Source organism: Eleutherodactylus coqui, chromosome 6, assembly GCF_035609145.1.
Source record: "Eleutherodactylus coqui strain aEleCoq1 chromosome 6, aEleCoq1.hap1, whole genome shotgun sequence".
Taxonomy (NCBI): Eukaryota; Metazoa; Chordata; class Amphibia; order Anura; family Eleutherodactylidae; genus Eleutherodactylus; species Eleutherodactylus coqui.
In genome coordinates, this window is record NC_089842.1 from 178,770,758 (window position 1) to 178,785,027 (window position 14,270).

General features: G+C 43.7%; 1 protein-coding gene across 4 annotated transcripts in view; it reads right to left on the reverse strand.

Annotated features, from left to right (window-relative positions):
• The window catches only part of MIDEAS (mitotic deacetylase associated SANT domain protein), an 89,436-nt gene that overhangs the window by 52,114 nt on the left and 23,052 nt on the right, over nt 1-14,270 (reverse strand). For 2 of the 4 annotated variants that reach the window (XM_066608338.1, XM_066608335.1), the window contains exon 1: nt 12,504-12,760. The exons of 1 other annotated variant lie outside the window; for it this stretch is intronic. The gene's annotated coding sequence lies outside the window, so the exon portion shown is untranslated. Of the gene's footprint in view, nt 1-10,992; nt 11,112-12,503; nt 12,761-14,270 lie in introns of those variants that run through there. One more of the 4 variants, XM_066608337.1, reaches the window with a different exon arrangement.

Sequence of the window (14,270 nt, forward strand, 5' to 3'; positions counted from 1 at the left end):
TCTTTACTGTTCTATGAAAATATGGCAATGATTTGGACAAATCACTCGCTGTGCTAAAAAAGAAATCAGCCGGAGTTTGAGTGATTGTTGCACGAAGCAGCTCCACGATTCTAAAGGCGGCTTCATATACAGTATTTTGGGGGGAACCACACTTGCAGATTTGGATAGTTTTTTGAGCCAAAGAGAAGAGGATCCCACAGGAAGGAGAAGCACAAGTCCTTGCTTTATAGTTCTCATTCTTTTTTAATCCACTTCTGGCTTTGGCCTCTCTCACACAGGCGCTTTGAAATTAATGGGCCTCACAGACATGCGTTCTAGAGCAGACAGTGCTGCGATATATTTGTCCATTTAGCGCACCTCATCACCCATCACAATGATGGGGTGCGATAAAACACGCTGCCGGCCGCAGGGCCAAGCGCCGCCTTTAAAATTATGGCGATTGGCCACATTCATGTGTCGGAGCGGCACAAGGCCACTCTCACACAGACGTTTTTTTCTGTATTTAACACCGCGTTTTTTAGCGCAGCACTAAACACTATCAATAACTACCATTAATTTCAATGGGGCTTCTCAAACAGCATTTGAAAAACACTACGTTTTTATGCTTGTCTGTTCTATTTTTACACATTTCTGCATTTCAAAACACAATGCTTTGCACATTGAAATGAATGGGATGCATTTTCAGCGCTGCTGAAAACGCAGTAGAATGCGGTTTTCGTGATTTTTCATTTCTGGCATTATCAGCTTGCTTGGCTGCATTTATAACTGTGCTGAAAACATGGCTGAAAACGCAGTCAAATGCTGTAAAAAACGGATATCAAGGAGGCTGAAAATATGTTAAAAAAGCAGCGTTTTTTACAAGCGCATGTGTTAAAGTGGCCTAGGTTAGTTTTATACATTAAAGCCAGGATTGGCATTATAGGTATTGCCTAATAGGGGCATCTGCTGAAGGGGCTACCTGTCATGGCCTGGCATCTGGGGCTTACAACCACTAAGGATCTTTATATTAGTTGTATAGCAGTACTAATTATACATACTACAGCATGGTTATTACAGAACTATGTATGGAGCTCATCGGCATATATTGTGTGATAGAATTTACTTATGTGATATCACATTGTGCAGTTCACATTTAATAGGTACTGGTGCATCTTGTCTCCACGGGAACTAGGGGTGGAGACATGGGTTGATGGGTTGGCCAGGATCACTGACAGGGTGTCACGCCCCCAGATGTTGATTGGCTGCTGCCACTGTGTTCTGCAGGAGCATCACCACCACCCTGGAGGGCCGTGGAGGACATTGGTCCAGAGCTGCGGTTTCCCTACAAGCCGCCGGCGCTCCCACAAAACCTTCTCAGCACGGAAGAGCAGCGGCGCTCCCCAGCTGAGCGGGGTCAGGAGGAGAGGCTTTCTGTGCTCCCACAGCATGCCAGGAAGGAGGAGGCAGGATAGAGGAGGCAGCTCTGCGAGGTCCAGAGGACCCGCTTTCTTAGCGAGGAGGCAGCATAGCGCCGGACGTTGGAGCAGCGTTCCTAGTTGCTGCTCCCTTTGCATGTCGGAAGGGCGAAGCCAGCACAGCGCAAACCGTGGTCTGGAGGAACGGGCATCTTTCTACCACCTCTGCCACTGCCTGGCAGGATGGAGGACTGTCTTCAAAGTGCGAGCTCAGTGGAGCAGGGGGCTTCAGGAGCGGAGAGCGCAGCGAGGCCCACAGGAAAGGGATACCAGGGTCAGAATGCGTATTAGCCTTACACTCCACTTCTACACAAGCCAACCTAAACAACCAATTGCCGTGAATCAGCCAAACCAAATGACCAATCACCGGGAATGAGTAAATTCAAATAAGCAATCAGGTTGCGAATGGTGTGGATTTGGGGAGTAATATAAATATATGCTGTCGGAACTAGAAATTTGCAGCATGCAAGGAAGCAGGCACATTTGCGCATACGCCTGTGTGATGCGGCCCTTACCCTCATTCTCTGCCATCAGGAATGCTACGTTTCAATATTCCTGATCCTTTGCTCCCACTGGGAGATAAGCTCTACAAGAGGTGTCCGGCAGTGGCTTATCACACATGCATGTTTATAATGATGTCGAGGGAGACAGCTGGTGGCAAACAGCTTCCATATGTTTATGACCAGTTTAAGACCTTGCTCACCAATGAAAATATTTTGGTTGTTCTGTGCTTGCAGAGGACAGATGTTCCTTTGTGTGAATGGAAATCTATACATTGTCTACTAGCTGCTGTAATCTTTCTTGCTTTTTTTGTTTTTGCTTTTTTTCTATGCTGCTTTTTTCTCTTTAAGGGCGCTTCACATTTGTGGCAGAGATTCCACTTTCCTGCTCCATTCGGGGAACAGGAAAATGTAATGCCTGTGGCCGAACTGCTCCGTCTCCGGATGGAACCCAACAGTGCCAGACAGACCCCATTGACTATAGTGTGGTCTGCCAACTTTCCGCCCAGCTGCCCATCTTTTGGATGGAAGAAAAAGTGCTGCATGCAACACTTTTGTTTGTGGTATTTTCAGCTGTATGTGCAACCAAATCTCCGTCCGAAAGTTCGGACACAGATGTGCAATTGGCCCACCTTCATTGGGAGAAAACCCCACATACTTACAATACATGATATGTGATTCTGAATTCAAAACTAGCCTGATGTACACACTTGTACTATCACTGCATTTTGAAAGGAGAGATAATAGAGCTGGCTTCTACTTTCATGGAGACAGAGCTTTTAGGTCATATTCTATATGAACCTGCTTCATCAGACTCTGCATGTACAGTGATATTCTAACCTTGAAGCATTGCTTCTTTTTATAATCCACATCCTTTTTATTTTATTTTTTGAGTGCAGAGAGGTTTTTAACCAGATCATTATCACTCTAAGAGATTTCAATCAGCACATGAAATTCAGTATTACAAGGCATCAATTTAACATATTGAGATGCAGTGCAGCTTTATGCAAGCTATTATTCACTTCATTAGCACAATCTGACTTATAGCTGAACAATCTGCCTAGGACACAAAAGTACATGCGACATCTAACACCTTGTATTTCTGGTTCTTCAAAGCAAGCGAGAGAGTAGAGGTAATTAAAATGTTGCTCTACTTTATTTTAAAAAAGCAAAAACAGCATCTTAAATGTACTAGAGAGAAACAAGCAGAATGTATGTATAAGGCCTCATGTCCACTAGCAAAATTGAATTGCGGATTCTGCGGGTGAAATTTTGTCCATAGGAATATCATTGGCCATCTGCAGTCAATTAAATTGAATTTTGCACCTGCAAATGGCATTTTAATTGATTTGCATTTTTCAGGCGCGAAAAAAAAAAATGCAGCATGCTCCATTTTTAGGCCTCATGTCCACGGGCAAAAGAAGAATTAAAATCCGCAGCGGATTTTAACTCTTCTCCTGCCCGCAGATCCGCATCCCATAGGGATGCATTGACCACCCGCGGGTAGATAAATACCCGCGGATGGTCAATAAAAGTGATTTTTTTAAAAATGGAGCATGAAAAAATCTGGACCATGCTCCATTTTCGTGCGGGTCTCCCGCGGGGACGGCTCCCGCAGGCTTCTATTGAAGCCTATGGAAGCCGTCCGGATCCGCGGGAGACCTAAAATAAGAATTTACTCACCTGCTCCGGATCTTCCCTTCGCCGCGGCTTCATCTTCTCTCCGTCGCGGCCGGTTCTTTTTTTCTTCGGGACGGCGCATGCGCGGGGCACGTAACCGACGTGCCCTGCGCATCCGCCGAGCCGAAGAAAGAAGATCCGGCCGCGACGGGGAGAAGATGAAGCCGCGGCGAAGGGAAGATCCGGAGCGGGCGAGAGGTGAGTAAATTCTTGTTTTTATGCCTCATGTCCGCGGGGCAGGAGGGACCCGCTACGGATTCTCTATGGAGAATCCGTAGCGGGCCTGATTTTCACCGTGGACATGAGGCCTTAGTGCGGATTCCGCGCAGATCGGCCACATTGCTATCAATAGGTGCGGATATCCGCATGAAAAAAAACAAAACAAAAAAACATTTAAAGCAAATCCGCGTGGAATCTTGCAGAAATCTGCGCAGATTGTATTTTTCTAGTGGACATGAGGCCTTAGGCTATGTTCACATCTGACTTTAGGGATTGTGTTCTTCCTCTGATATGGAAGCAGCAAAGGGAAATCCTCTGGCTGAACCGACCCATTTTGTGATGGAACCAAAACAGACCCCATTGACTATAATGAGGTCTATTTGGCCATCTGGAGTTTTAACGGAGAAAGAAGCCCTTCATGCAGGACTTTTTTCTTCAGCATTTTATGCCAGATCTGCAACGGAACCTCCAAACGCAGATGTTAACATAAGCCTGAGGGTGCAATCACATGAACGTATATCGGCTCGGTTTTCACGTCGAGCCGATATACGTCGTCCTCATCTGCAGAGGGGGGAGGATGGAGGAGCCAGGAGCAGGAACTGAGCTCCCGCCCCCTCTCCACCCCTCTGCACTATTTGCAATGAAAGGGGCGGGGCTAAGTTCCAAATTTGCCCCGCCCCCGTTCTGCCTCTCCTCATTGCAAACAGTGCAGAGGGGTGGAGAGGAGGCAGAGAGGGGGCGGGAGCTCAGTTCTTGCTCCTGGCTCTTCCATCCTCCCCCCCACCCTGCACATGAGGAAGACGTATATGGGCTCGGCGTGAAAACCGAGCCGATATACGTTCGTGTGAATGCACCCTCAGGCTGAAAATACCAGAAGAAAAAGCACTGCATGCAGCATTTTTTCTTCTACCCAAAAGGCGTTCAACTGGGTGAAAAGTGGGTGGACCCCATTATAATCAATGAGATCCGCCCGACACTGTTCTATTCCGTCCAGAGAAGGAACCCTTCAGCCGTGGGGATTCCCTTTCCCACTCGCTGAGTGGCGTAGGAAACCCAAGTCCCCAGCGCAGATTTGAAACCACCGTAACTTCTTCTAGACCTGCCCTTTCATGAGTATTTATAAGAAGGTTAAAGTCATGCTGATAACAGAAAAAGCTAAAATGTATGGGGATGGTGTGACTGCAAACAAACACCCAATAATCTACAGTTTATGGTGCAATGACAGTATCATGGGGTTGGTGTTTGTACAGTCAGGTAACGGATTTCTTTGATCAATGTTTCCAAAGCTGTCCTCAAGGAACCCCAACGGTCCATGTCTTGAAGTTTTACCATAGAGAAAATATGGCAGTTATTTAGGGAAACTAATTAAAAACACATGCACAGCATTTAAGGGTTCTGGAGCATTATTTGGAAGCACCTTCTAAGTAAATCCTCAAAACATGTCTTCCTCAGATTCCTAGAGGACAAGTTTGGGAAAATATGCACTAGCAATGCATCATACTAACAATTAGCAGATATATACACATTACATAGAACACGTTCTATTTTTCTGCATATTTGTGCACCAAAAGTCCCCCATAGAAGTCAATGGGAGTGTGCAGATGCGCATTGAATACACAAGGAGATGCATGAAACATTGCATTTCTGCTGGAAAGAGAACACATCCACTACTTATTAGATGAATTAAGCATTTCAAGCTGTGTTTGTGTCCCACACACAAAAAACATGCCCTGCAGGCAGAAAGTACAGTGACATACACCGAAGGCGGCAAAAAAGCCATGGTTAATAGGGCAAAATCGTTGCCCTAAAGCATGCACAATTCTACATGCGCTCATGTTAAGCCGGCCTAAAGCACAGTGTACATCAGGTAGTCAGAAGAGATTTGGACATCTTTGTTTCTCCAGGATCGGAGGGTTGCTTTAAAGGGAATCTGAAGTACTAAATCACAGGATGACTATCCTACTTGCCTTCTTCTGCGGTCCTTGGCTATCCACTAGCCAAGCCACAGTCACAGACTACTTGTGCATGTGTACATAATGACAGCACTAGTCCTGTCATTACGCTCATGCACTCAGTCTTCGGATACACACATCCATGGCTTTCCTAGCGGACTGCGGGGTAACACTGACGAAGGTAAGCAGGATAGTCACATTCCCTTATTCCTCACTTCAGTTCATATTATACTTACTTTTCTTGGCATTCCCTCGCTGTGCGCTAGCAAAGCCATGGAGGTGTGCATCCTGCGAACTACAGTACTTCTGCTCATGTACACAACAATAGGACTAGTCCTGTCATTATGTGTATGCATCTATGTATCCCGTGGGATGCACACAACCACAGCTCTGCAAGCAGACAGTAAGGGAATGCCGAGGAAGTCAAGTACGAGAGTCACATCCCCTGATTCAGTGCTTCAGCCCCCATCAGCTCATAACTCAAAGGAGCTGACAGATTCCCTTTAAAAGTTCACATGCCACCCTTTATACATCATTTGCACAACATATAATAGTTACGGTAATTGACAGCAAATGATAAGTGTCTCTCAAGTGTAATTTATTTACCCAAGCCAACTGTACCATGGCTATAGTGCTTGCTAAGGCACCCATGACCTTTAATTCCTGAAGGACAAGGCCTCTATCAGTCTACCCATAACATGATTATTGGCTGAATACTATTAAAAGATTAGATTATATTTCCCTCCCACCCCGCCCCCCAATCTATGGAGGGGACACAAATGACTTGCATGATACATTGCAACTCTACCTAAATACATTGCCATAAAACTACATTGACAAATACCACATGCAACTTTTATTACAGTCAGAAAGGTCAAGGAACAATAAAATCTTGCATTTCATCAACGGCTGGTGACAAAGGTCTGAAGTGAATGGTAGTTAAAGTGACATCACAGCATTGAGTCTATAATACACCGAGATTGTTTGTGTGGATTCCCAGCATAACAAGACATGTTATAAGCAAATCCACCCACACGCCAGTGCCGACAAGCACACAGCACATGCCTGTAAACACACCCGCTATCTAAGGAATGTTCTCCATACCAGAATGCACACTTGTACCAGAGATATTAAGCTGACTTCTATATCTATAACCCTGGAGGCCCTGAAACCTTATGTGCACTACTACCTAGATCAAACTACACCTCATTATGTATGTGCTGCTATTCACATCACTTTCAGTATTTTTTTTTCCTTCTTTCACCCAGCATCTATTTCTGCAGCTGTTGTTTTCTTACAGCTCTTGCAGCTGTTAAGCAATAGTTAACATGGTCCATGGTGCAGAAAGTCCTCAAGCAATGGAACTGTTGCAGATTTTAATCAGATTCTCAGAAGGTCCCAATACTGCAGAATACCTTTGCTACAGTACCTATTTTGTTACATTAGAAAACAGGCAGATGGCAACAATGTATGGCGAGTATTTGCATACATTTGCACGATGTTTGGATTCCTCTGGGGAAAAAAGGAAGCACGTTTCTAAAGAAGTACAAAAAGTATAAAAACATACGCCTATAAAAAAAACATGTTTGTAAACAAATAACCGTATGTCTCATACATTAACAGGCCTTATGTTAGATGCCATAACCCAAAAGGTCTCCTGCAGCACTGGCCAATGCATAGCAAAATAATTGCTATGGTCTGAATAGAGGGAGTCCTGTTATAACTACAGCACAGCTACAGGATGCACGGCTATAGCAAACCATAGGCTATGAAATAAAAGGCTAAAAAAAGTTCAGATCACATCATGCACCAAATATACCAGGAATGAATGTAAACCCTGAATAAAGCAATCTAAGCAGGTTCTCCTCTGTAAAAAGCAGTGAATTACAGCAGCACATGATGGGTTTAATGCGGCTCTTCCAAACAATAGTCATAGTATTCTACTTTGTATTGGATATTGCCATGGTTCTACATACTACTGGGGATGGATACAAATACTGCACAGCAAAGCAGCTTCTGGCTGCACAATACAGCACAATCTGCAATGGTAATACTTTGCAAACATGCAGAAAACGCTAAACCAGCCAACATAAGGAAGTCAGAACGTAGCCATAGGAAATTGTGCAAGAAAAAAACATTCATATACAAAATCACTGTACTGAAAAAAAAAAAAAAAAGACTTCTGAGCACACCCTCCACCGCAGGAATAATTTGTGGGGAGCGAGTCAGTTTGAACGTGCTGTCCAAACTGCAGGCAGCATTTTAGAGCAGGAGGATCTGAGGAGATTGATACATAGGGGGACATTTACCAAAAGCTGGACGCCAGTATTCTGGCATACAGAAGTCACAAGTTTTGGTTCAAGTACCTCTCGTGCAAAAATCATGCAACTTTTTTTTTGCCTGTGCTAGTCCCACCACTTATTTAAAAAAATAGGGAAAGCTTTCAGAGTGGAAAGTGGCAACCCTGGGCCAACAGGTTTCTACATAATTTACACTGGAAACTGGCAGAAATTATGCCAGAGATGTACACCTGGTCGGGAACACGGGTGCACGGAGCAGCCGGGATGCACTGAATACTTGCAGAGGCATACAGCTCTCCATGTATTCAGTGCACCATGCGCCAGGAGAAATCATACTAAGCCTGGCGCAGGAAATGTCAGGCTGATTAACGTTTTATGGGGAAAGATTGAGTCCTATCACTAATTGACAGCCATCTCTGTATGTACAGTTCTACACAGATTCAAGTTTTATGGGGAAAAGAGAAAAATAAATAAAAAAGCACTTGCGCACACAAGTACACAATGCCCATTCAGCAAAAACGCAGCACAACTGCATACATAAATACACATACGCTCGTGGGAATCCGGCCTAAAAATATATTATGCACAATACAGCTAAATCTGCAATCATAATACTTTGCAGACATGCAAAAATGCTAAACCAGCCAACATAAGAAGTCAGAACGTAACCATAGGAAATTGTGCAAGAAAGCATTCATATACAAAATCACTGTACTGAATTTTTTTTTTTACTTCTCTGCATATGCATGCAGAGAAATCTAGCTACAAAATAACCTAAGGATCTTTTCACGCTGTGCTGTTTAATCCGGCACTGGTTCCATCCCTGCCATCAGTCTGGGAACCAATAGTAAAATGGAACAAGGATGGAACCAAAGCAGTCAACATGTGAGATGGAGACTTCCCTGGTCTCCGTTTTAAATGGTATCCACCCATCAGCAATTTTCTATCCAGATTGACAGGGAAAGAACCAGACCTGCATCCAACAGCACATTGTGTAAGTAGCCTAAATGTTCAACTGTAAAACTACAGTGCAAGGAAATATATCAGGAAATTGTCAGCTTGTTTTTGTCAGATGTGGTGATAGTCATAAGAAACTAAATCTATGTTTGTCTAGCATGTGCTCTGACGGATGTTGCATAATTCCACTGGACTGAAAAGTCACAACAGATATGAAGATTATCCCATGAAACCCAAGATACTTTCAAGCTCAAAAGAAGTCCGCACATCCATGCAACCTTAGTTTAGAATGACCTTATACCTCAAATAAAGGCGACAGGTCCATCAATAGTCGATCAAAGAGGATCCATTGCCAGGGACCCCCGCCAATCAACTGTTTACTGGGGCTGTGTACTTGTGCATTGAACTGGTTTCAGCAGGAAGCAGACAGCTCCATTACCATTGCAATGACCAGGCTTGGTATTGCAGGCTAAATTCGCATTGAAGTGAAAGAGAACTTGCCTTGCAACACCACGCCTGCTCACTGCAGTAGGAATGGAGACTTTTGCTTCCTGCAGAAATCAGCTCATTTTATGAGCACACAGACCCAACAAACAACTGATCAGCATGGGTCCCAGTGGCAGACCCCCGTCAATCTATTTTTGATGGCCTATCCTGCAGATAGGCCAACAATCTTTTACAACTGGACAACTTCTTTAAATTGAGATGCAATAACCACTAATTAATCAGTATCTATAGTACAGTGCCATTCATGCGACACGACTTTTACAGCAACATTACAGAAAGCAGATAGGAGACCATGGGCCACTGAAAACACTTAATGCCATCTTTGAAAGGAGATGGGGCATCAAAGTTAACATCACACTGACCTCTCTACAAAAAAAAAAAAAAACTATTTAAAAGTTATACACAGGATTAGAAGATCATGCCTTCTTTGCTTTTTATTCTGTCTCAAAAACAGCACCACACCTGTCAATGGATTATTTTTGGTATTGCAGTTCCGTTACCTTTACTTCTGTGGAACTGAGCTGCAATACCAGAAACAACCCATGAACAAGTGTGGCGCTGTTTCTTGAGGAAAGCAGACATGTTTTTCTAAACCCCCACTACTCCTTGAAGGGATTGAAATTTTAGTGACATTCCTAATTTATTTTTTTTTTTTACCAGCTTGCCACTTGCATAAATACGGCATGCTGTTGCAAAGAGCTGACAATTACAGGCATGCAGCAGTTCCTCCCACATATAGACACTTCAGGAGTGGTTTCTGTTCCGATTGCGTAGTGACCTACTATCAGCAACTGTCAGGGCCGCTCCTAGCTCAGCTTTTCTCCCCAGACATGTTTTACCGGATTAGAGTGAGCCAGGAAAACTGACTTGAGCATATTTTCCTGGAATGGGCAGCTGCACGCTACCAGCCAAGAATCCCAATAAGGGAAAATGAGGAGGGAGGGATTTCAATATGTTCCCCCCAAAATTCTCTCACCAAAATCTATTCCTTGAGACGCAAGTCTGTCTGATTTCCTAGGAAATCCACAAACACATTCCATCTGCTTGGCTTAATCTGCAGGTTTACGAAAAGCCAAATAAAAAAGGATGTAGTCAACAAAAACACCTTTGTATATAGGGAAACCTGCATGTACAGTAGCAGTGTATATGCTGCTCACTACATAAGTGCAGGGGTTTGGTCTGCCTATATATGGTCAGTCAATATTTGTTGTACAACATTTCTAATATTTGCATGTAGCATATATTGACACTATGAAGGCGATGAGGAATAACAACGTCAAAGAAGAAACCCTTTGCTGTGCAACTGTAGTGATTTAAGAATACAGTACATGGCACGCTGCTTTCAAAACAGGAAACTGATATTACAGGAAATTGCAAAGTCAGAGCAGAGTGAATGCAAGCACAAGAATGCATCTACACCTACCAGCGCGCTCTTGCTCTACAGAAATGACTGCGTTCTCTGTACTTCCCATGCCTGATTCAGAATGGAAGATACAGTATAAAGCCCCCGGCACCGTAGCGGTTTTTTCATCCGTGTGTAGTCTGTTAAAAAAAAGGGGATTACACCCATACCTATATTATACTATAGTGCAACACACACTATCGAGTTTTTTCACGCAGACACAGGTTTCGTGAAAAACTCAGTGCATGCACTATTCGCCCTTTCAAGTCAATCGGGGGGGGGGGGGGGGGGGGAAATAAATAAAAGGCACAGCACATGGATGCAGGAAAAAATAAAAGAGGAATTGAGCTAGTTTCACTTTTTTGGCATATGTAAAAAACGTACAACATGCATAGAAAAAAAATGACAAACAAACCAAATTCAGAAGCCACACAGAGTTGCGCCTGTATGAAAAAGCATCAATTTTTGTGGACCTAACACCTTTTTTATGCAAGTTTGCACCTAGCCTATGCATGTGAAGGCTTTACCTCCTTTCTGGAAAATTTTTCAAATACTCCCCGCCCCAGTGACTGTATTTGGAATCATCACAGGCTTAACCTGTTCAGATACTGTGTCCCCTAAAGTAAAGCCCACCATGTAAGGTTATTAGGAGCCCCAATAATCTTACCACTTATGTAAGTAGTGACTCAAGGCACTATACCACATGGAAAACGTATTTGCAGCCTCAAAACCCTTCTTAATAAGGGAAATCTCCGTTTTCAGTTTGGCAAACCCCAAGGCTTGTCTGTATATATTCTAAGTGGTTTCCCCCTTACAAAGGCTGCAAAAGTATTGCAAATGCATAACAACAAAGTAATCATTTTATCCCACTACAAAAGCCTCCACTGTACTGTGCTCTGCACTATATGTCACGCTCGCTGCTTTTATTTAAAACAGACAGTAATCTGCACTATCCACCCCCTCCCAACCCAAACACATGGACTGTAATTTCTTGCAAAGACCACAAGGCCCCTCATGTTGGGAAGGACAGTGGGAGGGACTGGGATGCCCATAAAGTCACTCACCAAGATCTAGGCTGAATGTACTGCATGCTACTTAGAAAAGAACCACTGTAATATTACAAGTCACTACCATTCACTTCACTAAGGCACAGACTCTTATTTATGGATCAGATTTAACCTACAGAGTTTGCAATCGATTACTTTTAAAAGGAAAGAGTGTTGCTATTGCAAAGCATTAAGAAACAAAACCTAATACAAAAAAGTTACAGTTCTTTCAACAAACAAACGACATCTGCTACAAAGTAATTGATGGAACTGAACAGTCTTGCGTAGTGGTTTAACAACATACATGCAGTCCTACGAAAAACATCACATTGCAATATCACAAGCACAAACTTAACACTGCTGTATTTAACAAGCTCGGCTCAGCTACATTGCATCTTAGATTAGGGAAGTGGAAGACAAAACAGTGAGCACAGCACAAGACCATCTACTGAAGCCCCAACCCCTCCAAGTCTTCCCAGAACTCACCAAGTTCCTGCAAACAGAAGCACAGCCAGACTGAACATGTCCAAGCTTTCCTATATGGGGAAGTGGCAGTCCAGCAGAGAGGGCTGATGTGTACCCAGTCAGCAGCCTGGGCTCAGTACAAGAATGAGGAGTCCTCCCCAGATCTGTGCATGCAGCTCCTGCTACAAGACGACTGTGTTTTCCCAAGACTTGCTATGCAGAGCCAGGAGCTGGGTGCAGAGTGGAATGACTGCATGGCTCTGACTCATCAGCTGAGCTCACTGCTTGCAACAACACACACACAAAATCCCCAGCAGTGAGAGTGCAAGAGGGAGGGAGTCACTGGGCTGTGTGCAATTACACAACACACAGGGAACCCTCCCTCACATTCACTGCAAGGAGATTTACTCTGCACTGCTCCCTGCAAACATTTCCTTCTCTCCTCTTCTGGGGAAGGAATTGCCTTTTTTTACTTTCTCAATTGTCTTGTACTTTTTCATGTTTGCATATCTGTGCATGCAATATGCAGAGAATAGAACCCATTGATTTCAATGAGTTCGTTCACATTTACATATTTTGTGAGCTCATTTTGGTCACGCCCAAAAAACCCCCCATAGAACATGCTCTATTTTTCTGCAGATTTGTGCACCAAAGGTCCCTCACAGAAGTCAATGTGGGTGCACTAATGCATACGCAAAGATATGGGTAAAACTATAATTGCGCAAGAAAAAGAACTCAACTGAAACTCATTAAGACTAAAGGCCGTTTACACAGAACGAATGTTGGACAAACAATGCCCGACACTCATCCCCGTACGTACTCGCTCCTGTGCTCACAGCGGGGCGGCTGCAGGAGATTTCTCTCCTCGCTCTCCCCCACCCCTCTCCATTCACTTAACATAGCGGCTGTTCAATAATGAACGGCTGCTATTTACACTGAATGATCAGTGTTCAGGATCATTACTCATTGTTTAGGCTGCATAAAATCCTGAATGATGATTGTTCAGTGTAAATAGCAGCCGTTCAGTACTGAACAGCCGCTATGTTAAGTGAATGGAGAGGAGCTGAGGAGAGCCTCCTCCCGTCCCAGTCCTCTGCTGGCTGCGCTGTCAGAGAGACAGTTACACTCGTTCCTGTACAGCAGCACGGGAGCGAGTATTTGTGGGGACGAGTGTTGGGCATAGTTTGCCCAACATTCATCCCGTGTAAATGGGCCTTAATAAACCATTTCTGTCTTTGTCGCGTGCAAATGAACATGCCTTACAGGTGTAAAAATATGCCAATGTGTGCACAAAAAAGAGCATGGTTCAGTGCGTAAATATGCATACGCTCATGTGAAGCTGGCTTTATTTTTTTTTTATTACTTACAAATTATTATTAAAACAATATTCCAGCAGGGAGTGAAATGTTGGTCCTTTTTACCCCTACAGCAAGAGAATACTCAAAATCCACAACCTGGGTGCTGGCTTTCATCTTATTCTTTATGGCAGCATATGTAATTGCTGCCATCACCTCTATGTAAGAGCATGGAAATCTGGAGTAGTCACCCATGGGCCCTGCCCATTGATGTTAATCCAGATGTTAAGCAACCAAAGACAGCAAACAAGAGTGTAGTTAAATGGAACACCCTTCTTTTAGCACTGTGAGGTTACATTCAAACTTTTCTTTTTGGTGCAATTTTTGGAGGACAAAAAAAAATTATAAAAAGAACATAGAAAGTAAAAAACTTTGAATTTATCCTACTGCACCAATACTACAGAGCATCAACCCATCATAAGGATCTATAATG